The 23,727-nt window shown below is 36.0% G+C and overlaps 1 long non-coding RNA gene across 1 annotated transcript in view; it reads right to left on the bottom strand.

Moving 5' to 3' along the window:
• LOC307186179 overlaps nt 1-23,727 on the bottom strand; it is a 332,682-nt gene that overhangs the window by 67,371 nt on the left and 241,584 nt on the right. The window contains exon 3 of the long non-coding RNA XR_013828263.1: nt 4,028-4,151. This is a non-coding gene — a long non-coding RNA (uncharacterized lncRNA). The remainder of the gene's footprint in view (nt 1-4,027; nt 4,152-23,727) is intronic.

The raw sequence follows: 23,727 nt of genomic DNA, 5'->3' as shown, positions 1-23,727 counted from the left end.
GTAGCCTCACCAAAAGTAGAACAGATAATTCAAACAGATTTCTGGTTATGTTTTATAAAAGGTCCTGTGTCCCTCTTGAAGGTGACCCTTCCAGACAAAAGGTCTGGGCTCACATAAAGGATAATTGGAAAAATTGTGAATTTACACCTGCTAGAATGGAATACCAGATTTTGTCGAGGTGGAGGTAGAGCAACAACCCTAAACCTGCAGAGGGAACATCTTAGACCCTGGGAAATATGGGACAGGGAAGGCCATTAGTGTTATTTTGTCTTTGAGAACTGTCCCTGAGGAAGACAATCAATGCTTGTAAGAATGCAGTATCTAGCAGTTCTTGAGTTCCCAGGTTTATTTGCACTGTCATTACCATGTATGGCCATGTGGATCCAATTACAGTGCAGCAGTTAGACTCTTTTTGTGTCTGAGGCTTGTGCACAGACTCTTCCCAGCTCCTGGACTTCATCAGAACGGTAATGGGGATCTGTGATGAAAGGGCCTTCTGAGCTGTTACACATCCTCTTAGGGACTGTCATCTTGCTCACTTATCAACGGGGTTACAGAGTTGTGGAACAGGCACTGGGCTCTAGAAGATGAAAACATTGCCACCTACTATTTTGTGGATGGATGTGCTCCCAGAACCTCTCCTGGATGGGCCAGTCACACTGTATGGGGGATATTTTATTGCCTGAGAACTGTTGTGATAATTTATTAATAAATTCTATGGATGCAGAAAGAAATTCTGTGGATGGTGCAGCTTTTTCAAACTGGTACAAGTGCAGTAAATTTAATTGACTGCTATGTCTGCCATCCTGCCATACAATTCTGACCATAATTTGATTGCTATTCCCATTAATCTTAGCAGAACAGACAATCAGAAACTGCAGAGATAGTCCAGCTTAAAGTACCTATGGAGGTCTTCTCCAACCATACCTTCCATCATTCCTTTGGGTGCACAAATGCCACCTGGCTGATGGCATAGACAAACAGAACAGGTGGGCCTGAGTGACAGGTGGGCCTGAGTGACAGGTGGGCCTAATTCTTCTTCCCCAACGGAAGAATTAGACTCACTATTCTAAAAGGAACTGAAGCTTTTAATGCATTTTAGCCAGTGGGTGACCACGTGGCAAATACTCTCAACCTATGCCCCCCCTTTGCAAGTCCTACCTGGGGAGCCCCAATAAGTGTGAACAGCACTTTCATTTCAAGAGTACTCTTTGCCTCCTTAGCACTCTCAGTGTGAAAATCAGGCATTAAATTGCCTGTCTTGACTTTCATCTTATGTGGATTAGAGATCTTTAAGTGTTCAAGGAAATATCACCTCAACCTTGGAAGGCACTTTTGCAGCCTCAACTCACTGGCCAAAGTTCTAATGGATGGTGGAATTGCCCTAGACTTCCTCCTTGAAGGTCAAGGTGCAATCTGTGCAATCCTCAGAACAAGTGGAAATTTTCAGTACATTCATGTGGGTTTATATGGTGGATATTAAGGGTTTCACAAATTTGCTCAGCCAGGACTCTGAAGGGCATGGCTGAAGTCAATACTGATGATCGGCCTCATCCTGCTGCTTGGAGTCCTGCCGATTGCAACCTTAGTTCAATGTTGCCTGAGGCAAATTGATCAAATTTGATTTCAGCTCCTGTTTGACAGATGAATTAAAGTAGCTGAGAGAGTAGTGTGCTCATGGCAAAATTTACCTAAAGCCAAGATGGCGTAGAAACATGGAGTGGTTAATCTTGGAAGATAATTCTCCTTGAGTCTCTTATGTTTCTGTTCTTCTTCTAAGCACAGGCTTTTTTCTGGACTATCTTTTCAAGGATCTTTGTATAGCAGACATTTTAGTAGGATAGTGAATAGTGTTTCTCTCCAGACAGAGGACAGATTTGTTTCCTGATGAAACTAATAAAAACAATGTCTCCTTCCTGGGCACTGATTGGCACGTTTGCTAGCAGCCTATCTATACAACTGGGAGGTTTTCTTAGCTGGAAGTCACTCAGCTGTGATGTAAACTCACTGCATGTACAGCCTCCACCTGGACAATTCCACATCATCCCCATGGAACTTGGAAGTTAGGGCAACCAATGCCAACATGAAGCTCATGCTGTCTGGTGTTCTGAGTAAAAGTCTTTGTGAGACCAAAACATTTCATATTTTCTGCCAACATACATGAGATTGGGCAGCTATATTGTTAGCTTGCAAGTAGGCAAACCTCATACCCTTCACAGATCTTGATATCCACATTTACTCCTCTACCATCCAAAGGAAATAGGACTAGAACTCGGGTCTCCTATTTTCCAATAATGTGTTCTTTATGCACAGCCATGACTGTTACCCCTAAAGTGTCCAAGAAGAATATATACTCTACATGTATTTTCTGACAGAATAAAAAATATTTCATGCATCCTCATTTCTAACATGTATTTAAGAATAATTTTTTTTCAATGAAGAGCAACCTCCGGAGTTTCACTGAAATTGTGTTTTCCTGTAAGAAGAGTTCACCACACCAGTGTTGATCTTAAAATTGGGAAGCTTATTTTTCTATTCCAAATTTAAACTGAGAGATTAATCAGCAACAATAGGGCTGTCAGGGAAAACAGCATGCTGAAGTGAAAGTAGTTTTGGTTCTTTGAATTATAGGGATTTTACTTTGTTACAAGATTTATACACAACCTAAAGCAAATTAAAAATATATTTCCCAGGTGATTAATCTGCAGTCTTTGGAAAAAGCAATGCAGACTTGAAAGTTTTTGATAGAAACTTTGAAACACTGTGTTCTGCATTTATATGTTAGAATTCTAACAGAATTCAAGGTATAAACTTCTCATAAAATCTACAATAGGATTATCAATTCTTATAATGAGCAATATATATATTGCTTATAATATATATATAAGTATATTTAATGATTAATTAAAACATTATTGATTTTATGGCATAAGATTATGGTATTATTACATGTTAATAATCATCATGTAAACAAAATAAATATCTACAGAGACATTTTTGGTGTATATTTATCACAATTCATGTATAAACTTGTTTCTTTAAAAAGTGTAAGTTAATTCTGAGGAAAATTGACTGAGGACAACTTTAATAAAACTAACCTGATAAAATACATTTTATTTATTTTAATGCAAAGCCAGTCTAAATCAGCTAAGTCTAAATTATAAAATAAGCTTAACAGAGCTACAAAACAACTTATATATATATGCATTAGCCAATCTAAATTAACCCAGCCAAGTATTGTTTTGAAGAGGCCCTTAGATACCTGGAGTTAATTTGAAAATGAAGAAGAAATTGCTTAAGAACATCACATAGCAGTTGCTGTTCAAGACAGCTATGTATTGGGTTGGCCAAAAAGTTCGTTCAGGTTTTCCATAAAATGTTCGCGAAAAGCCAAACGAACTTTTTTGGCCAACCCAATATGATGCCTGTGAACTCACCTCCTCCTAAGAGTCTATAGCTACACATGGAACAACTTCCTTTTATAAAAACCTAAAGGCTGACTGAGTAATAACTACACATTAGGCAAATGAGAAGAAAATCACATCAAAGTGGGTAGGAAAGGCTAGGAAACCATCTCACCATATACCCAACCCCCAGTGCGGTGTCCCACAAGCAGGAGGGAACTCAAAGCCTGGAGCCTCTCCCTGAGGACTGAAGGGTTCAAACCCACTCCTCAGGCATTCCAACTTTCAAGACATACACTGGAGAGATAAGCTCCCCAAATATCTAACTCTGAAAACCAACAGGGCTCATGTTCCTAGACCCACCAGACTCTTGTGATCTTAGAAGCTGCTCCTAAAGGGCTTTTGCCCTCAGGCTCACCAGGCCCAGGGCCCAGCTCAGAGGCAGCTGATTGCACCCAGACTTTAAAGTGATGGATGTTCACCTGATTATATTACAGTGTCGGCCTGAGGAGCATGGAATCTAATTTAACACACACATCTAGGAACCTGCTGGAACCCTCTCAGGGACACAGACTGACAGGTAACTCTTCCAGGTGAATAAGCTTCTCTGTAAGAATTTTTACCTGTTCTCCCAGGTACCAAGCTGATCTTCTCACAATCAATTTACACTGAATCAGGCTTTTTCAAATGCCAATCTGATCATCTCATTCTTCAGCTGCAAATATTTCAATGACATCGTATTGTTCCCTGAAAAAAAACAAAAAACAAAGTATGACTTGAAAAATATCATGATCAAACTCTACTTATTTTGCCACATCTTTTACCACTCACCCATGTTCAGAGACACCTGTGTCTTTCACAAGTTCCTCACGCTACCTGGAATAGCCTTCCAAACTTCAGACTTGAGCGTGGCTAATTTCGCTTTACTCACTTTGGATGTCCTCTCCTCTGTGAAGCTTTCATCTATCAAACAACTTAGTTAGGTACCCTTTTGATATGTCTTCATAGAATGTTGTAATTACTTCCATCATGCCATAGAATCTATTTCATAGATTATGAGCTCCTTAGGCTGCCACATAACAGGTGCTCAAAAGAAATTGATACATGAAAAAAATGTAACTGATAAAAAATCACAGGTACCTAATTCTTACCAGATTTATCCATCTATGCAGATATATTGAAACTTTAACTAAGTGTGGAAGAACCTTCTGATCTCCAAATCAATAGATATTTACTTTCCTTTATGATCTTACAGTTCTTACTAGTCATCAGTAAGGCCTGGTGTTTCACATCAAAATTACACCATCTCAGCTGATAGTGTCAATAATACCCACATTTTGCCAGGTGAATGGCTAGCACTTGGGTAGTGTTCCTTACTAAAATAAGAAAGTACCATATTTTTCACTAACACTTTTTTTGGTTTTATTTATTTATTTATTTTTTTTTTTATTATTTTTTATTTATTATTTTTATTATTATTTTATTATTATTTATTTTTTTTATTTATTTATTTTTTTGCACTATGCGGGCCTCTCACTGTTGTGGCCTCTCCCGCTGCGGAGCACAGGCTCCGGACGCGCAGGCCCAGCGGCCATGGCTCACGGGCCCAGCTGCTCCGCGGCATGTGGGATCTTCCCGGACCAGGGCACGAACGCGTATCCCCTGCATTGGCAGGCGGACTCTCAACCACTGCGCCACCAGGGAAGCCCTGTGGTTTTATTTTTTAAAAATTCCAAAATGGAACAAAATCTTGGCAGATATTTCTCTAACATAACAAAGAAAAATATCCTTAAAACAAATGCTTCAATGGTCATGAGAAATTTTTAATATAAGATGAACAGCTGGGCATAAGGAAATTGTGGTGAATTATAAAAATATTTGGCATATTGTTGCAATGTTTTATTTGGTTAATGTGAATGTTTTATTTCTAAGGTGGTAATTAAACCAATACAAGCATTGAGTTTATGTACCTGGCTCTCTGTAACATCATAAATGTATTTTCTAAAGTCTTATTTTTTTTCAATCTCTCTATTGTAGAGCACATCAAGAAACTTTTAAAATCATTGTTTTAATTTTCTGATTGCCAATTATTGAAGAGTGGGTAGAAATTTATTATGATTTTCAAAATAGAGACTTTTTGTTGAAAGAATGCTTATAGTCTAAGGTTTCAACAAATCACTTTGATATTTACCTTTAAGACAAGACACACAGAACATCAAGACTGTAAAGGATATGAGCTAAGTAGGTATCTTATTGCTCTCATTCAGCTTTAAGTGAGGTAGAAGTGTCTGCATATACCCTTCCCTTCCAAATGCTTCTCTTCTTTCCCAGTTCTGGTTCAGTTTCATGTTAGTCATGTGTGACAGGGACTAAAAATATTAGCACAGGTGAGTTTAACTCAGGACCATAATTTAGCATTTAAGGTCATGGCTTCTAGAGTTAGGCCTGAGGTAAGACTTGCTGCTCACTGTGGGTCCTCTACAAGTTATTTAACCTCTGTAAACTTGAGTTTCCTCATCTGCAAAATAGGAGTAATAATTAAACATACCTCACTGGATTGTTGTGAGATTAATGAGTTGATGAATGCAAAACATAAAGACGAACACTGCTAGTGGTGAGTATATTTGATTACAACTTCTGCCTACCACGCCCCCATACTCAGGAGGATGGTATTGCTTTTTCTACCTTTCAATTCCCCACAAACATCCCACCTCAAAGTTTCAAATATAGATGGCATGTTTTACTTTTTCAGGGCCTCATCAGGTAGGTTGAAGTCATGAGTGAGAGGAGATCTAGATCAACTGAAAGCCTAGAGGAATTACATTGGAAAATGGAAGGGAAGGGAAAGGCAGAGGAAGAGTCCAGAGATTAGTCAGAGAAATTTTGACTGTGGGTAAGCAAGAATTTTTGGAAGCAGCCACATTGTGTGCGAGAATTATTACCAGAATAGGAGACATGGAGAAGGGGTAGGGAGTAATTAAATAAATTTTACTGAATTGTGGAGATGTCCTCTTATTTAGATATTTCTTTTGAATTCCAAAAAATAAATTATCTTATTTTTTGTTGACCATACATTCTTGAATGAAATAGCCAACCAACATAAGAAGAAGGTATTCCAACTCTATGAAGGTTACATATACATATATGTAAGTTGTACATCAGTATTGCTGCTTGGAAATTTCCTAGTTTAAAGATAAACTAGAGAAAGTCTACAATTACAATGTAAGATTGTTTGAAGCAACCACAGTCTTTATCTGCTCCTCTAAATCTTAGCAATGCTGTAACATTGAGAGCCCCCCCCCACTTTCTATCATAAATGTCTGATAAAACCATTCTATTTTGCTGGACTAAGGGTGCTTTTACTCTGCATCTTCTTCTGTAGTGGGCCAGCGCTTTAGGGACCACCTTGGATTTTTCACAGAAGAGAACACATGAATTCAACCTACTGAAAAATATTTTCCTACTGAACCAGACATCTTTATTATGCTTCTTCTTGGTGACATAAGCAAATATCTCCACTGGCTCCAGCACAAGTTTGATTATGCTTAAAAGCATTGTAGGGTTGTACCTACAATGACATGATTTGGAGTCTAAATGACCTAGTACTTATTCCTTTCCTTGTCATAGTTGCATGCTCTTATACAGAATTTTCTGTCTTCAACAGTGAAAACAGTACAAGATTCAGTAAGAAATGTTTTTGGATGTTACAGTTGCCATTCCAAAAGAGAGGGGTTAAAGAAACACATTGCTTAAGGAAGCAAATTTCTTGATTGTCTTCTCAATATATAGCACTGCAAGGCATTATTCGCAGGAAAAAGGGACAAAAGGGAACAAATTACATTTTGAAATTTATAGAATTCATACTTTGGGTCATTAGAAGCATACTGGCTTTTCAATTTTGACAGTGTTTTCAAATATAAGTATAAACAACATAAATAAACATCATTCCATCATTAAAAAAGTCAGATTATTAAGTCTAAAGATGTGTATTTTTTCCTAGAGCTTTAAGACTAGAGGGAAACATTGCACAAAATAAAATGGCTATTTAAAAATATATAATAGTAATTTCATGTAGATCAAGTAACACTAGGTTTGAAAATAGAGTTACAGAACTATCTCAGAATTCTTAGAATATTTTACGCTATATGCTAACAAATCAGATTCCTTTGTTATTGGAGATGGTACAGCCTTCATCTGTATAAGAATCTCTGCAAGTCTTACTGCTAATATTGCTAGAGGCTTAGCACAGAGAACACTAGCAATGGATATAGAAACCTGTATAAAATCCTCTAACTAGTTGTAATGCTATGGTCAGTATATACGGTCTAGCTACTTTAAACACAGACACACATGCACACACACACAAGGTTTAATTTGTCATTTCTATTATGTTCTATTACCGGAATGATGGTCCTCAGTACTTAAATTAAGTACAGACATTTTATCACTGCAACTGAAGAGTAAGAAAATGGAGGCAGTAACAATGAAATGTAGTTCAATTATAAAAATTCAATAGATTATAAAGTATGTGACAAAAAAAATTACTGAGGAGAATAATTTGAAAATTATAACTGAATGTTATACATATTATTTGGCATACTGCAATAAATATTACAATTATATAAATTCTCATATTAGCAAGAAATTAGCCAAATACTGCATACATGTTTTATATCATATATTAATTTATATTACAATATTTATCTTTACAATTGTTAGAAATCAAATTATTAAAAACATTTCTTTGAATAAACAGAGCCAGAGAAGTCTGACTTAGATAAAGCACATCTGAGTTTTTCTACACAAGTTGAGATTGTAATTCACTTGGTATTGTTCATCATATTAAAAAAACTAAAAGCAGAAACAAACTATATTTGTGGTGGATTCCAAACATGACCACATGCTTTTCCTGCCGTGTAATCTCCTTGCCTTATGATCTGCCCTGCCACTCTGAATCAGGGCCTGGCCTTGTGACTTGTTTGGAACAATGCTACGTTTGCAAATGTGATGGAAGCAGAGGGCTTACTAGTACTTGTACAGAGGGTTAGTCCTCTCTAACAGCTCCTGGAGCTCCTGCTACAATGAAAATAAGCCCAGTTAGGCTACCAGATGATGAGAGACACATGACTGGTAACCCCATCAACCTGGCTGACAATCTGCAAACCATTCACATGAGTGAGGCCAAGCTGGAACATCCAACCACCAAACTATCAACCTGTCATGCAAGAGAGAGCCCAGCAAAAATGAACTGAGCTAGCCCAATTCAGAATAATTGCTGAAGTAACCTATAAAATTATGATCTAACTGAGTGGTTGCAGTTTTAAGCCACCTTGTTTTGAAGTGGTTTGTTACACAGCAAAAGTTACTCACAGAAAGAAGTACAAACTAATACTTTAGGGATTGTTTAACTGTACCATGCAACATGCTTAAAATGGAAGGTTATACAGAAACTTTAACAATTGCAGAGACAGATCTATATATAGCAGGATGGATTATAGTAACAAAACTTAAGGACCATTATTTATTTTTTTCACTTACAGTGCATTTAATGCTGTTTCAGTTACCTTACACATATGAACACATAATATTCATATGTCAACCTCATAAAGTAGTATTATTTTTATCCCTCATTTTATTTTATTTCGAAATTTAATATCGGGACTTTGTCACAGGTTAGGCTTTTTAAAAAAAAATATTTATTTATTTATTTGGTTGCACCAGGTCTTAGTTGCAGCAGGTGAGATCCTTAATTGCAGCTTGCAGGCTCCTTAGTCATGGCTTGCTGGTTCCTTAGTTGCAGCATGTGGGCTCCTTAGTTGCAGCAGGCAGGCTCCCTAGTTGTGGCTCACCAGCTCCTTAGTTGCAGCACGTGGGTTCCTTAGTTGTGGCATGCAAACTCTTAGTTGCAGCATGCATATGGGATCTAGTTCCCTGACCAGGGATCGAACCTGGGCCCCTGGTATTGGGAGCACGGAGTCTTATCCACTGAGCCACCAGGGAAGTCTCTCTCTCATTTTATATAGGAAGAAATAGAGAACAAATCAGTTAAGTAAGACAGATGATTTATTTGAATTGAGGCAGTCTGGCTACAGAAGCTGTACTCTCATCCGTTATACTGCTTCTCACGACAGATATTCACAATATATTGTAGGGTGAATAAAACAGGAAACAAAATGTTATGTAAATTACAACCCAAATTTTTGTTTAAAAAAATTAATCATCTGTACAGACTAGACAAAGATAAGAAATGACATGTGTTTTAGTTTCCTGTTGCTACTGTTACAAATTACTATAAATCTAATGGCTTAAACAACACAAAGTTCTTATCTTACAGTTCTCTAGGTCAGGAGTCCAGTATATGTCTCTTTTAGCAGACTAAAATCAAAGTACTGGTAGGCTGTGCTTCTTTGGGAGAATGTGGCTCCTGCCAGTTCATCATATTGGCAGAATTCAGTTTGTTGAGGTTGTTGGACTGACGTCCTTGTTTTCTTGCTGGCTGTAACCTGAAGATGGTTCCCAGCTCCGAGAGGCAACTGCATTCTTTGTTTCCTAGTCTCTTTCCTCCATTTTCAAAACCTATGATGATGGGTTGACAGCTTCTCCTGCTACATCTCTCTGACCTGCTCTTCTTATGTTGTTTCCCGCTTTTAAGTATTCATGTGAGTAGACTGGGTCCACCTAGATAATCTAGGATAACTTCTTTATATCAAGGTACTTTACCTTAATCACATCTGCAAAATCCCTGTTACTATGTAAGGTAATATAGTCACAGTTTCCAGGGCAGGACATGGGCTTCTTTGGGGGCTATTATTCTGTCAAACACATCTCATAAAGATATATGACCCAAAGCTAGCAATTGTTATTTCTGAATGATTTCAGTTTATAGGTGAGTTTTGTTTGCTTCTTTTGGTTTAACAGAATTCTCTGATATTTCCATAGGGAAACTTATTACAATACTTGTTTAAAAATATTTGTACTCATAGTGTATTTCCTGAAAAATATTTAGGGTATATTTTTCAGATACCCTGATTTCTGTATCCTTTAAATATAACTAATATTATTTAATTAACATTGCTTGTATCTCAGATTATTTTATTGCTATAGTCAAAATCATTGTGCCATATAGCATAAAATTGGACTTGTTTTCAAGCCTACAGTATTTACAGGTTATATTGCTTTTCTAGTAGTCATATCAAGAATTAATAAGTATTAAAGAATTAGGATTTAAGTTATTCTGACTTCTTTTATTAACCTATTATGGTATTACCATTTATAAATTCATGAATAAAGTTAATAATCCTTCTTGAATATCTTTTTATTTCCTTCCACAAACAAATTCTGAGTTCAGTTAATTAATTATCTATTCTGAAGTATTATAGAAGTTCTCAGAAAACTAGCATTTTCAAAAATATTATTACAATTTTGGTGTCCATTTATTAAAGTGGGATTGTGACACTGTTGACTTTTTAAGTTCTTATTAACTCATATTCTCTATGTCTCTCCCCTCTTGCCTTCTCCTTGCTCTTTTCACCCCCATCTCCTGTCCTTAAAATGTTTCTTTCCTTAATACCTCATCACTTTTAGATTCATATTTCTGACTCCATTTCCTTTTCTTGGTTTCTGTTATCTTTTGCGGCCTTAAATGACGCATTGTGAGTCTTAATGAACTCTCACAGATTTGGCATTCTGTACACATGACAAATAATATATGCAATGGGGTGGCAAGGAACATTGGATATGCACATTGCACATATTTCTTTTGCTCACATGCATACTTCATTGTTCCATCATACATCACTTACAAAACTCAAATTCAAAAATAAAATTATTAAGAACTTCATGATGGTGACAGCAGTGCATGAAATTACGGGTGGCGTCCTTCTTATCATAGGCTCTATGTGAAAGCACAGCTTGTATACTCATAAAACCAGCCCTGTCTCTCCTCTCTCATATCATTTTTCCCGTTTTCTCACTTGTGTTTCCTGTGATTACCTTCTGGGACAAATACATTGCAACCCAAACCTTTACTTATTTTATTTTAAGGAAATCGTACCAAAATGGCAATAGTATTAGTGATCATAATGAAATGCTGGAATTAGAGAGCATCAAGAGCCCCACTGCTGGTGACAAATGGGGTCAAATTGCTAAATTGATCATGTATGCTAAACTGAAGCATCACAGTTACTTAGACTCTCATTTGCAAAGAATGAAATCAGGTGCAATTAGAAAGGAAGGTGTTTCATGCAATAGTTCAAGCACTTGAAACATACTGGAGCAATAGTAGTTATAAAGATATTAAACTTGGCTACATATTATTTACTGACCTGGAAAAAATAGAAAATGAGAGATTCAGGCCAGTGGACTATCAACTCAAGGCACACTGAAAGTCAGAAATGCTTCATGGCAAAATTTAGAGACCCACATCTTTAGTAGCCAAAAGTCAGATTTTGCTAAAAATTAAACCCATGTTTTGATTTTAAGAGATGTAGAACCACCAAAAATATTAAATTCACAACTCCAGAATGTATCCACTGAAAACCTTAAGCCCTTAATAGAGAAGGACTGAGACCTGGCGACTCAGGAAAAGACACTGGATAGGTTCACTTAACTTTGAAGTTCAGATTTTTCTGAACCCTCTGAGCTGGTGGAAATGTGCCCTATCTCTTGCTCTAGAAGGGAAAAGTTCCACTGACTGAAGATCAAGGATGGTGCTACCTAAGATAGGTAGTACATTAATGATACTTTCCCTCATGATCTTTTACCTCCTGCTTTCATTGACTCTAAATTAATAACTAAGCTAAAATCTCAGCATGTATCAAATGGGAAGTATGGGCTATATTATGTGAAAAAAAGGATTATCCATGCAAGGACATCATAAACTGGCCAACATCTAACAGCAGAAGAATAAATTCTGAAGATGTAATGTATAACATGGTGACTATGGCTAATAGACTATGGTTAAGTTTTATATTTTATATAAATTTATATTTATAATAATATGGTATTGTATATTTGAATGTAAGTGGCTGATAATAGATCTTAAGAGTTCTCACCACATAAAAAGTGTTATCTATGGGAGATGATGGGTGTGTTAGTTATTTTCATCTTGGTAATCATTCCACAATATATATGTGTATCATATCATCACATTATACACTTTAAATATATATAATTATGTTTGTCTATCATTCCTTAAAAAGTTGAAAAAAACAGCAGAAGCCCGGAGAATATATGTGGAAGTGAACTTTGAGTAAACTGCACAGAGAAAAGAAGGAAAGATATAAAGCAGGTTAGCAAGAGAGTATATTGTTATGGGAGTGATATCTGATTAATCAGGATAAAAAGACTGGCAGATTTGATGAAAATCCTGAAGCCATTCCTAATACACTGCAGAAGTAGTTCTGTATCAGTCTTCTATTGTCATAATAATACTGTAAAACAGATAACCACAAAATCCAATGACTTAAAAGAGTAACCATTTATTCAGGGTCTTTTGCTGTTGCTGTTCTAGATCAGGCTCAATTTATGGCAAGTGGATTATCTCAGGCATATAATTTTAGCAGACAGGTGGTCTGAATGTAGCTGTTCTAGTACCACCTTGAATCAGGTATCTCTTGGAGATTAACTTATACTTGTTTATACTTCATGAGGCAGAGTTTCAAGAGTGAGAATTGAAGTATGTAAGGCTCTAGGCTAGATACATGTACATTGTTCCTTCCACTTCATTCTATTGGTCAGTGCAGGTTAAAGACCCAGTTGAGATTCAGAGAATAAGGAAACCGATTCTACCTCTTGAGCTGCAAAGTCATATTACAAAGAAAGGGCCCAATTACAAAGATAATTGAGCCATTTTTCAAATATATGATCTCTCTTAAAGCTTAGGAAAAGATATAATCATCACTGCCTTGACAGAAAATTGAAAAAAAGGAGTCAGAAGAGTCAGAGAGATAGGCATGTTAGGATGGATTTATTATGTGAGAATGGGAAGCCTATCTGCATCTATTTGCCTCTTAGCATTTGATGTGCCGCTATTGATCTGGCAAATGTGTTTTTTCTGGTTCCACTCTTGTTCTGAGAACCACTCATATTTGGGAAGGAGGGATCAAAGGGCTACCTATTCTAAGTGAAGGCCAGAGCAAGAGATGAATCTGCAGCTGGTTCAGGTATCCATGAGGAGTGTAGGCCAACTCCAAAAGGTGGGTTACAGTGCAGACCACTAGGATGCTGGAGCAAGATCATGCCTTCTGCAGTAAAGAATTACTAGTAAATAGTAAACAATAATTATGATTGCTCTCTGAAAGGTAGCCTCTAGCATTCTACTAGGCCCTAGAAGAGACTCAGTTACTGAAAATATTGCATCCAGAGACTGTGAAATTGACTCTGGTCTTCATAAGCTGGGTTGTCAGATATACCACTTAATAAGTTTAGATGGGCACAGCAGCAATCCATCACATGATGGAAATCATTCATGTGTGATGGAGTCACAATCATTGAGTAGGTAGAGACGGTACAAATGAGTTATATGAACAGAACCCAACATCAGCTACATTTATTGCACCAATATGGCTTCCTCAGCTAGGAACTGGTTTCATACAATAGCTGATGGAGGAGAAAACTACTGAGGACTAGTTCAAGGATGGGTCAGTGGAATATATATGTGAGCTGAAAAATGGACTGCTACCACATAACAAGTAGCATTAAATATAATGTTGAAGGGAAATACCCTAGCAGAAAGAATTTCAAGCAGTATACGTGGTCATCAATTTTGCATGGAGGGAGAAATGTCGCAGATAAAGATACACATTAACTTGTAGGCAGTGGAAAATACATTTGACTAACTGGTCAGGAACACAGGAGGAGCATTTCTCAATTCCTTGGTGCAACACTTCTTAAGCACAGTCCATGTACTTTCTCAGAATTACAGGCAGGATTAGTCCCTGTTGCCCATAGCAGTCGCCTGTTCATCACCGTATAGTTAATCTCTCTCATTCACAGCTTACTCTCCTTACTCCCTCATTTGTACTGTATTTCCTGTGATCACCTCCCACAACTACCTGCAACAAGGCCTTGTCCTATGAGCTGATATTAAGAGAACTGAAATATTGACAATTAGTCATCATAATGTTCTTTCATCTTTCATTTTACTGTTTCTTATAAACCTGAGCTTCTCTCCATATATATGTTAGTGTCAAGCATTTCCTTTTTTATGAATTTTTCTTCATTTTAAAAAATTTTTTCTTCTTGGTTTGTAAGGATTCCTTGCATATTCTAGGCATCGTTTTCTTGTCCCTTTTGGACATTGCAAATGTATTCTTCCAAGATATCATCAGTCTATTAGCTTCTTCAGTGGTGCCCTTCATTGTAATGAATCCTTATTTTGATGTAATCACATTCATCTTTTTTTTTCATTTTTTATTTTATAACTATAGCTGAGCAATATCTCTTTATTTTTTTACTTATTTTTCCAGTTAGCAGCTTGGCTCACCTATTCATGGGGCTTTATTCCTTTATGTAAATTTTGGAGTAAACCTATCAAGTTTCTTAAAAAGTACTCACTTCAATTTTAGTAGAGTTTATATTGATATTTAATTTACTTGTGAATATTTTTTGTATAAGCACATGGGACATATCTGCATTTATTCAGATCGCCTTTATATTCTTGATGACCATTTTATGTTCTAGGAAGAACATTTTTATTTTAATGCTTTAAAATATTGCAATACTTTAAAAACCTTAAATGTATTTAAATATATATAATTTCATATTCTATAAAATGTATATTTATATAAAAATAAATTATAAATTATATTATATATAAATTAAATTATATTATTATATATAAATAAATTTATTTAATATATTATGTCTAATATATAATATATATATTATATATTATATCTATATATAATATATAAAATATATATTATATATTATATCTATATATAATATATAAAATATATTTCATATAATATATAAAATATTTATATTTCATATAATATATAATTTATATTTCATATCTCTTTATATAACATATAAAATATCTATATTTCATACAATATATCTTTAAATAATACATAAAATATTTATATTTCATATAAAGTTTTATATTTTATATAAATTTATATTTATAGAAAATTTTATATTAAATATAAAACTTTATTAAATAAATTATATTTTATATTTTTTCTTTATATTATGCTATCCACCACTGTTTTCTAACTGTCTTATATCCATTTAATGAGAGTGAGGTTTTTAAAAGATTATTTGCTCTTTCTTTCCTAAAGCTTTTAGAATTTTCTTTTTATACTTGATATTTCTAAATATAACTGCAATTTGTCTAGGTGTGGGATTTTCTTGATCTCTCCGGTTTATCACTCCATGAATCCTTTCAACTTTTGCATTTTCATCTTTCTCTAGATCTAAGAAATTTATTCCCATTATTTCTTCAACACTTTCTTCTTTTATTTGTATTTCTTTCCACTTGGGACTCCTAAATCCTGATGCTGACACGTTTGTATCTGCCATAGTGTGTTTAGAGAGGGAAGCAGTGAATAGCACTCCTCAGCATTTCACGTTAAACTCTTTTGTAGAAGGTGGTAAAATTTGATGAATGTCCTTATAGGTTTAAATACACTAGCCTCAGGAGTTCAGACAGGGAGGAAGTGGGAAAGTCAAAGAACCAGATGTTAGCACTGAGGACTCCGTCAGGGCCTTTAATGCTTTGATTTTACCCAAACTACTGCTAAGAGACGGTCAATATTTCCTAAAACAATCTGAAGAAAAGTCAAGGGCAGATATTAAACATTTTTTCCACCTACTCTTTCACTGCTGCATCAATCTGCCCCTGCCTTCAAGCTGCAGCCACTACCCAACACATATTCCACTTCAAGGCAGCCTTCAGTTTCTCCAAGATTTTTTCATAATAGCTTTGTTTGTTTCTATTATTCATATTTCCTGCTCTCTTTCAGTAATTTTCCACCATTTTTTTTAGAGCAGGGCACCAGCAGACTGTACTAGTTTACTACCTGGACAGGAACTGGGAAACATCCTTGGTAGTCTTTACCTCCTACCATTCTTTCTTTCCATATCAAGTCTCTCCATAATTGTGTTTTAAAATCTAAAGCAATCTTTTTACAGTTGCATACATTGATCCAACATTCTTGTTCTTTACACACAACATTTTCTTAAAATTATTTTCTCTTTCATAAGCCCACAGCACCTGTTCTCTAAGCCATTTTATCCTTGTTCATTCACATATAGTATTCTTTACTATTCTGATTCAGGGCACTTAGCTTTCCTTTCTAATATCTTCTGTACAGATATTGATCACCTATCTCATTCTCTCTCTTTTTTTTTTTTTTTTTTTTTTGCGGTACACGGGCCTCTCACAGTTGTGGCCTCTCCCGTTGCGGAGCAAAGGCTCCGGACGCGCAGGCCCAGCAGCCATGGCTCACGGGCCCAGCCGCTCCGCGGCATGTGGGATCTTCCCGAACCAGGGCACGAACCCGTGTCCCCTGCATCGGCAGGTGGACTCTCAACCACTGCGCCACCAGGGAAGCTCAATATTTTTAAATTTTATATATTGTCCTTTGCCTTTCTGTTACCTTCATGACATTTTAATATGATGAAATTTTAGTTAATAAATCTAACAATATTTTCTTTCATGGTCTTTTTCTTTGCTATTGCACCACAGATCACATATTCATCTAACATTTCACTTGTAAACAAAGATCAGATATTCACCTGTATTTTCTTATTATTTTTCCTTGCAAAATATTCTAACTCTTCCAGTCCTTCTCGTTTCTGGTACCTCCTCTAGTCAGCTTTCCAAAATGAGATCAGAGTGATGCACTCCTTTATAAATCTAATATCCTATAAAAATTTATAATATTTAGTTGCCTTTCCCCCTTCCTCAGCCTAGAAGGCAGCCACCACACAAGATCTTTTCAACATTGAGTACCTGGCACCTAATTCAGTGCCTGGCAGAGAGAAGGAGATCAATTTAAATAGGTTTTGAATAAATGAATGAATAGACATTCATCCTGATTCAGTCACTTTCTTGAAAATAGTTCTTTAACAATTTAAAAAATTTCTACAACTGTTATTGATCTATTCAGTCCCACTCATTTTTAAGTCCATTTTGTAAACTTTTTGTAAAAATGTATTTTTTTCATTTCAAAGTTGTTATCATAGAATTATGCATGTTATTTTCTTTTTGTTTATTTCTATGGCACAGCAAATTTTTAATTGGAATAACTTTGTGTCCAATTTCTCTATTGTTTGTGTTCTCTATAATATATTTTGTCCTTGACTCCCCACTTAATTGGTTTCAAAAGCTCTACAGTTTCTGGTCATCAATATGGATAAAGATAGTATTAACTAAATGTTGATTTGATACTTATGTTGAATGATCCTTACTTTAGCATCTTAATTAATATAATTACCCAACATAGTTTCATCATCCCAACATGGGCAACAGATATTATTTTCTATTAAATTAAATTCAGCACAGGCTAGAAAGCATTTGAGTCAGTAGCAGATAGAGTACAAATACAGTTTTTCTTAGTGACACTGCATCAAGATTTCATATTCTTTTTTTACACTGGTTGTAAATATTATCATAAGAAAACTCATCAGTATTGGTCCCAAACTATGTTATCTGGGGAACGAAATGTTGATTTCCTCCAGGTAACTTCTGGCAAATTTTATCATGCATTTGACAGAGCACTAGGTTCTCATTTCTCAAGTCCCTGATGCACTAGTTTTACTGCCTTGGGGCTGGTCGATAGTGTTAATTTGCATCTTAGCATCAATTGTACATTCGCCTTTCCATTCTTTTTTGCCAACTGTATTGATTCTCCTCTATACTGACTGAAGGTCTTATTTATTCTTTTGCCATTTTATAAGGTTTGATTATAATAAAAGACAATTTCACAGACTGCTCTTCCGTAAACTCTGTGCTCTGTTTTGAATTCTACTGCAGTATAGCAATTTTTAGTAGGTGTAAGTGTCCCGCATAAATTTGTAGATTTTGTATTTTTATTTATTTATTTTAATAAATTTATTTATTTATTTTTGGTTGACTTGGGTCTTCATTGCTGCTCACTGGCTTTTCTCTAGTTGCGATGAGTGGGGGCTACTTTTTGTTGCGGTGCACAGGCTTCTCATTCCGGTGGCTTCTCTTGTTGCGGAGCACGGGCTCTAGACACACAGGTTTCAGTAGTTGTGGCACGTGGGCTCAGTGGTTGTGGCTCGCTGGCTCTACAGCGCAGGCTCAGTAGTTGTGGTGCACGGGCTTAGTTGCTCCACGGCATGTGGGATCTTCCCGAACCAGGGCTCGAACCTGTGTCCCCTGCATTGGCAGGCTGATTCTTAACCACTGTGCCACCAGGAAAGTCCTATTTTTATTTATTTTAATTATGAGTGCAACAGAATCAGAAATCAAAACTCAGTTGTTGCTCAGTATCCTGACTTGGTACTTGGTAGTATCAAAGTATTTGGCTAGTTTTTATTGTATCAGAAATATTCACTTAAATTTTTTTGATGTGTAATCACAAGTACACACAAATAAATTCTTCCAGAAATTCTCAGTAGAAGTGATGTAATAACCTATATTTCTTTGGGCATTCTCCATTAACATCAGCAACAGCATTTTTAATGTTACATGCCTGGGAAAAGGTCATTTTGCTTACTTAAGTCAGTGATATCACTTTGTCAATTGCTTCTATAACGGAAGGATTGCTTGTTTTTACCCTGGCTAAAGCAAAGGCTTAAAGTTCATTGGCTTGGATAACTGCCTAGCATTACACAGAATGTTGAATCTCCTCCTCTTGCCTTTTTATACCAGTAGGTTCCCCGCTCTTTTGCCTTTAATGATCTTTTTGAGATCATATTTAAGCCCTCTCTCTTTCCTCAACTAATTAGAAATATTTCTGTATCGTAGGGAACCCCAAGATCACATAGTATTGATATAAAACCAGGGAAACTATTAATACTAGAGAAGATTACTGTGAAACCTTGGAAAATGGCAGTACAAAGCATTGCTACTAAATGTGCTCCCCAACTCTGTACCAAACACTAATGTCTCTATAATCAAATAGCTCTTTGAAATATGAGAGCTAGGATAAGAAATATGGTCCAATGGAATGAAAATAGTTACAAGTCGTTATTCCCTTAGATCAAATGGTATCTGGGAGACCACAGGCAGAATATCCCAGGGCTGCACTCATGAATAGAGACTCTGGACAATCACTGCCTTGAGCAGACCTATGCAGTGTAGAAAGGAAAGGTGGCATTCTCCCTGACTCTCAAGAGTAAATCAGATAGAAGCCTCTCTAACTTTAAAGCTAGGAAAGCTCTAAAGTTTCTATCCAACATTAGGAGGAGAAAAGTTTCCTCTTATTCCTGGACAAGGGAACTGACAACTTCTAAGCTGGTGTAGCTCTAGTCCACAGAGAGGGAGTTCTAATAATTCTCACCCCTCTTGAGGTCCACTAAGTTAGTACCTGAAGGCACGCGCCAAGGAGTAGTCAAAAACCTCTGACAACGTACCTAATGTGTTCTAGCAGACAGAAAAAAAGAAAAAAAAAAAAAGAAAAACAACCTGAACATATCAAACAGCTAAATCATAGTAAAGTGGAATTTTTGGAAGAGGGAGGTGGCAATTTGAACAACAATGAGAGGAAGAGAGAGACAGAGAGGGAGATTGATTTTAGGATGTAAAATAAAAACCAAAGCCAAACTTAGTAAAGAGAAACTTTACTTGAAAGGATATTGTAGGGACTTCCCTGGTGGCGCAGTGGTTAAGAATCTGCCTGCCAATGCAGGTGACATAGGTTTGAGCCCTGGTCTGGGAAGATCCCACACGTCGTGGAGCAACTAAGCCCATGTGCCACAACTACTGAGCCTGTGTGCAACAACTACTGAAGTCCACCTGCCTAGAGCCCATACTCTGCAATGGGAGAAGCCACCACAATGAGAAGCCAGCACACCGCAATGAAGAGTAGCGTCCACTTGCTTCAACTAGAGAAAGCCCGCACGCAGCAATGGAGACCCAACACAGCCAAAAATAAATACATAAATAAATAGATTTACTAAAAAATATATAAGAAGTGGATAGAGAGTTTAAAAAAAAAAAGAAAGGATATTGTAAGAAGAGGAAAGGTACTATTTCAACAAGGGTGAAGCACTATTGCAATAGGGAGAACATTCTGATTATAAGATCAGCAAGCATCTCAAGAATTTTTCTTTTATAGAGCGAACTGAACAAGGTTAGAAGACCAAGCATGGGCAAGTGGGATGAATGCAAGTGGCATGACTGGACAGAAGATCAGAGAAGGTTTTACCTGAACGTCATCCTATTCTCAGGGGAAGCTGAGGGGGGCTGATAGTTGGTTCAGGCTGAAGGTGGGCCAAGTTCAGGGACTCTGAGAAGCAGAGAAAATTAACCAGAGTTTGGTTAACAAGTGTTTTGTTCCAACGGATCAGCCAATCTTTTATGAGACAAAGAATGGGAATTTGAAGGAGCTATGTCTCGTCTAGTTATAAGTACACGTGGAGATGTCCATGAGTTCTATCTGTCATATGGGGATGAGTGGTTCTTTGTAGTAAACCCTTTTTTACAACACAAAGGGTGAGGAGATTTCTTAACCTTCACTCTTTTCTCGGATTACAGGCCTCAAGTAAGGTTCAGTATTGTCAGGGAGTGTTTTTATAGCACAAAACAGTTTGTGGAACTTAAGAAATATATTTCCTGTAAGCAATCATGAGATAAATTGAAAGAATTTTCACTAGTGGATAGATCAATTCTTACGTGGAAGATTAAATGGAAGAAATATCATAAAACATAGGGTAAAATTCCAGAAAGGTAAAAAATCATGAAGAAAGAGACAAAATAATTAGAGCAGATAATGACAATTAATGTAAAAACATTTTTTAAAAAAGTTATGAATGATATTTTAAAAGAATCAAATTAAGGAGAGGCAAAAAAAAATAAATTATAAATTCAAAAATCTTTTGAGGTGAAATTCTGCTGTTTTAAATTTTTTTCCAAGTTCAGGGTAAGACTGGAAAGAACACACCAACACACACAGTATATATTGCTAAAAATTTTCAACTCCATGGATAAACATAAAAGCTTACAAGCTTTCAATTAGAGAAAATAAATGATTTGTAAAAGTAGAAATAATAAGGCTGATACTAGGTTTCTTATCTGCAAAACTAGAAGCTAGAAGACTGAATAGCATCTACGTAATAATGTAAAAAAACTCAATATCAATATCCTTTATGCAACTAAGAAATATATCATTCATCAATCAGGGTGATAAAAAGATATTTGCAAAGTTCAGGGATCCAGAGATTATATCACTTACGCCCTTATCTGAAGAAAATATTTTGTAAAAAGGCATAAACAAAACAGTGCATTAAGCCAAACTAGAACTGGAGATAGGGGAAGATGAAGAAGGATTGTGGTGAGTAATCAGCATTTCTGTCCCCTCTCTCTCTCATCTCACTATGTATGTGTGTTTAAATCTAAGATAGTATTAATGAAATGTCTCAGCTTGCAATATTTATGCTGAAAAGGATTTTTAAAATCTAGTACACATATTACAAGGAAAAACAGAATAATAGAAACTGGGTCAAACATCAAAGCCCAGATGGGAGGAAGGTGAGGAGTGAAATCTTTTACAGATCATAGCAGGGCTGGTGAAAATTCAAAAGTTACATTAGTCTAAGAGTTCCTTCTGTGCAGTAGAACCACCAGATTAACTAGTGGGAAAGAGGGCAATTAATAGTAATATGCATCAAACTGGCCAAAATAAAAATCTCTTCAAAGAAGAGAATTAAAATGTGATAAAAAATAAATCTAATATATATATTAGATTAGTATAATCCATAAAATATCAGAGATTATCCTACTGGGTTAAAGTAAATAAAGAGCTCTACATTGCTTAAAATAACTTATAAACAAAGTGCAAGATAAAAGTTAAAGAAATTTGCAGGTGCACAATAGATAACCACATAGAAATAAATATTAAGTGGCACTATTAACATCAAATTAGTGTTAATTCAAATGATAGGACTTTTAAATAGGTTAAAGATGGGTACAGTGTATTGATAAAAATCTCAATTTAGGAATTAGATATAACACTCATAAATTAACATACACCTCAAAATACCAACTACAGTATGTCCCCTACATACGAATCTTCAAGTTGTGAACTTTCAAAGATGCAGACATTTGTTCTCATGTCCGATCACGTAAGTTAGTTCACGTGTCTGGCATACATTGTCACCTGCGTGCATCCTCTACAAGTGGTTGTGCTTTTGTGTACTTTACTGTGCAGTACTGTATAGAGTACAGTAGTACAGTATTTTTATTTCAAGCCATGATGTCTGGGAGCAAGCGTAAAAGCAGCGGTGATGTAGCTGGTACTACAAGCGCAAAGTGATAAAGATGGAAACAAAAGTGAAAATAATTGAGAGAGTGGAGCAACAAGAGGAATAAGAAGTAACTGAAGAACAGAAGAGATTCACAACACAAGAAATAACAGGGAGATTTTCTTTATTTGAGGAGACACTGTTAGTTTTTGAGGCACAGGACCCGAATGTAGAACTGCACAAGAAGGTTGCAGCAGCTGTTCAGAATGCAATCCAGTGCTACCGTGTCATCTACGATGAGAAAAAAGAGCTACGACCCAGACATCACTGGATTGTTTTCTCAAGAGGGTAGACAGAATTGAATCCAGCAGAGAACCAGAACCTGTGCCATCAACGTCAGGCGTGAGTGAAACTGCAGCTTGCGCTCCGTCTCCTATTGCTGACGATCCTTCAGCCCTACCATCTCCCACCTCCTCTCCCTCCTCCAGTCAGTAACTCTTCTTGCCTGTTCACTCAGTGCCAGCCCCTGTATGCCAGCTGTTGTACTCAACTACCATACTTTTCCAGGTACTGTGCTGTAAGATTAAAAATGTTTTCTTTATTTTTCATGTTTGTTTTTTATGTATTATTTGTGTGAAAAGTATTATAAACCTATTACAGTACAGTACTATATAGCCGATTGTGTTAGTTGGGTATTAGGCTAACTTTGTTGAACTTATGAACAAATTGGAATGAAACTCGTTCGTATGTAGGGGACTTACTGTAAATGTATGACAATACTATTAAAAATTCTATGTAAAAAAGGAAAATAAAGCTTTGAAAGGGAGATATTAGTACACATTATTTTATAACTGGACAGCTTAGACAGCCCAAAGTAACTCATTATATATTTAAAATATAATCAAATTTTAAATTGCATTAACATATAGCAATTCCTGTATTT

Source organism: Stenella coeruleoalba (assembly GCF_951394435.1).
Source record: "Stenella coeruleoalba genome assembly, chromosome: 4".
NCBI classification, from domain to species: Eukaryota; Metazoa; Chordata; class Mammalia; order Artiodactyla; family Delphinidae; genus Stenella; species Stenella coeruleoalba.
The sequence above is the reverse complement of the archived record's forward strand: the minus strand, read 5'-3'. Positions and strand labels throughout refer to the sequence as shown.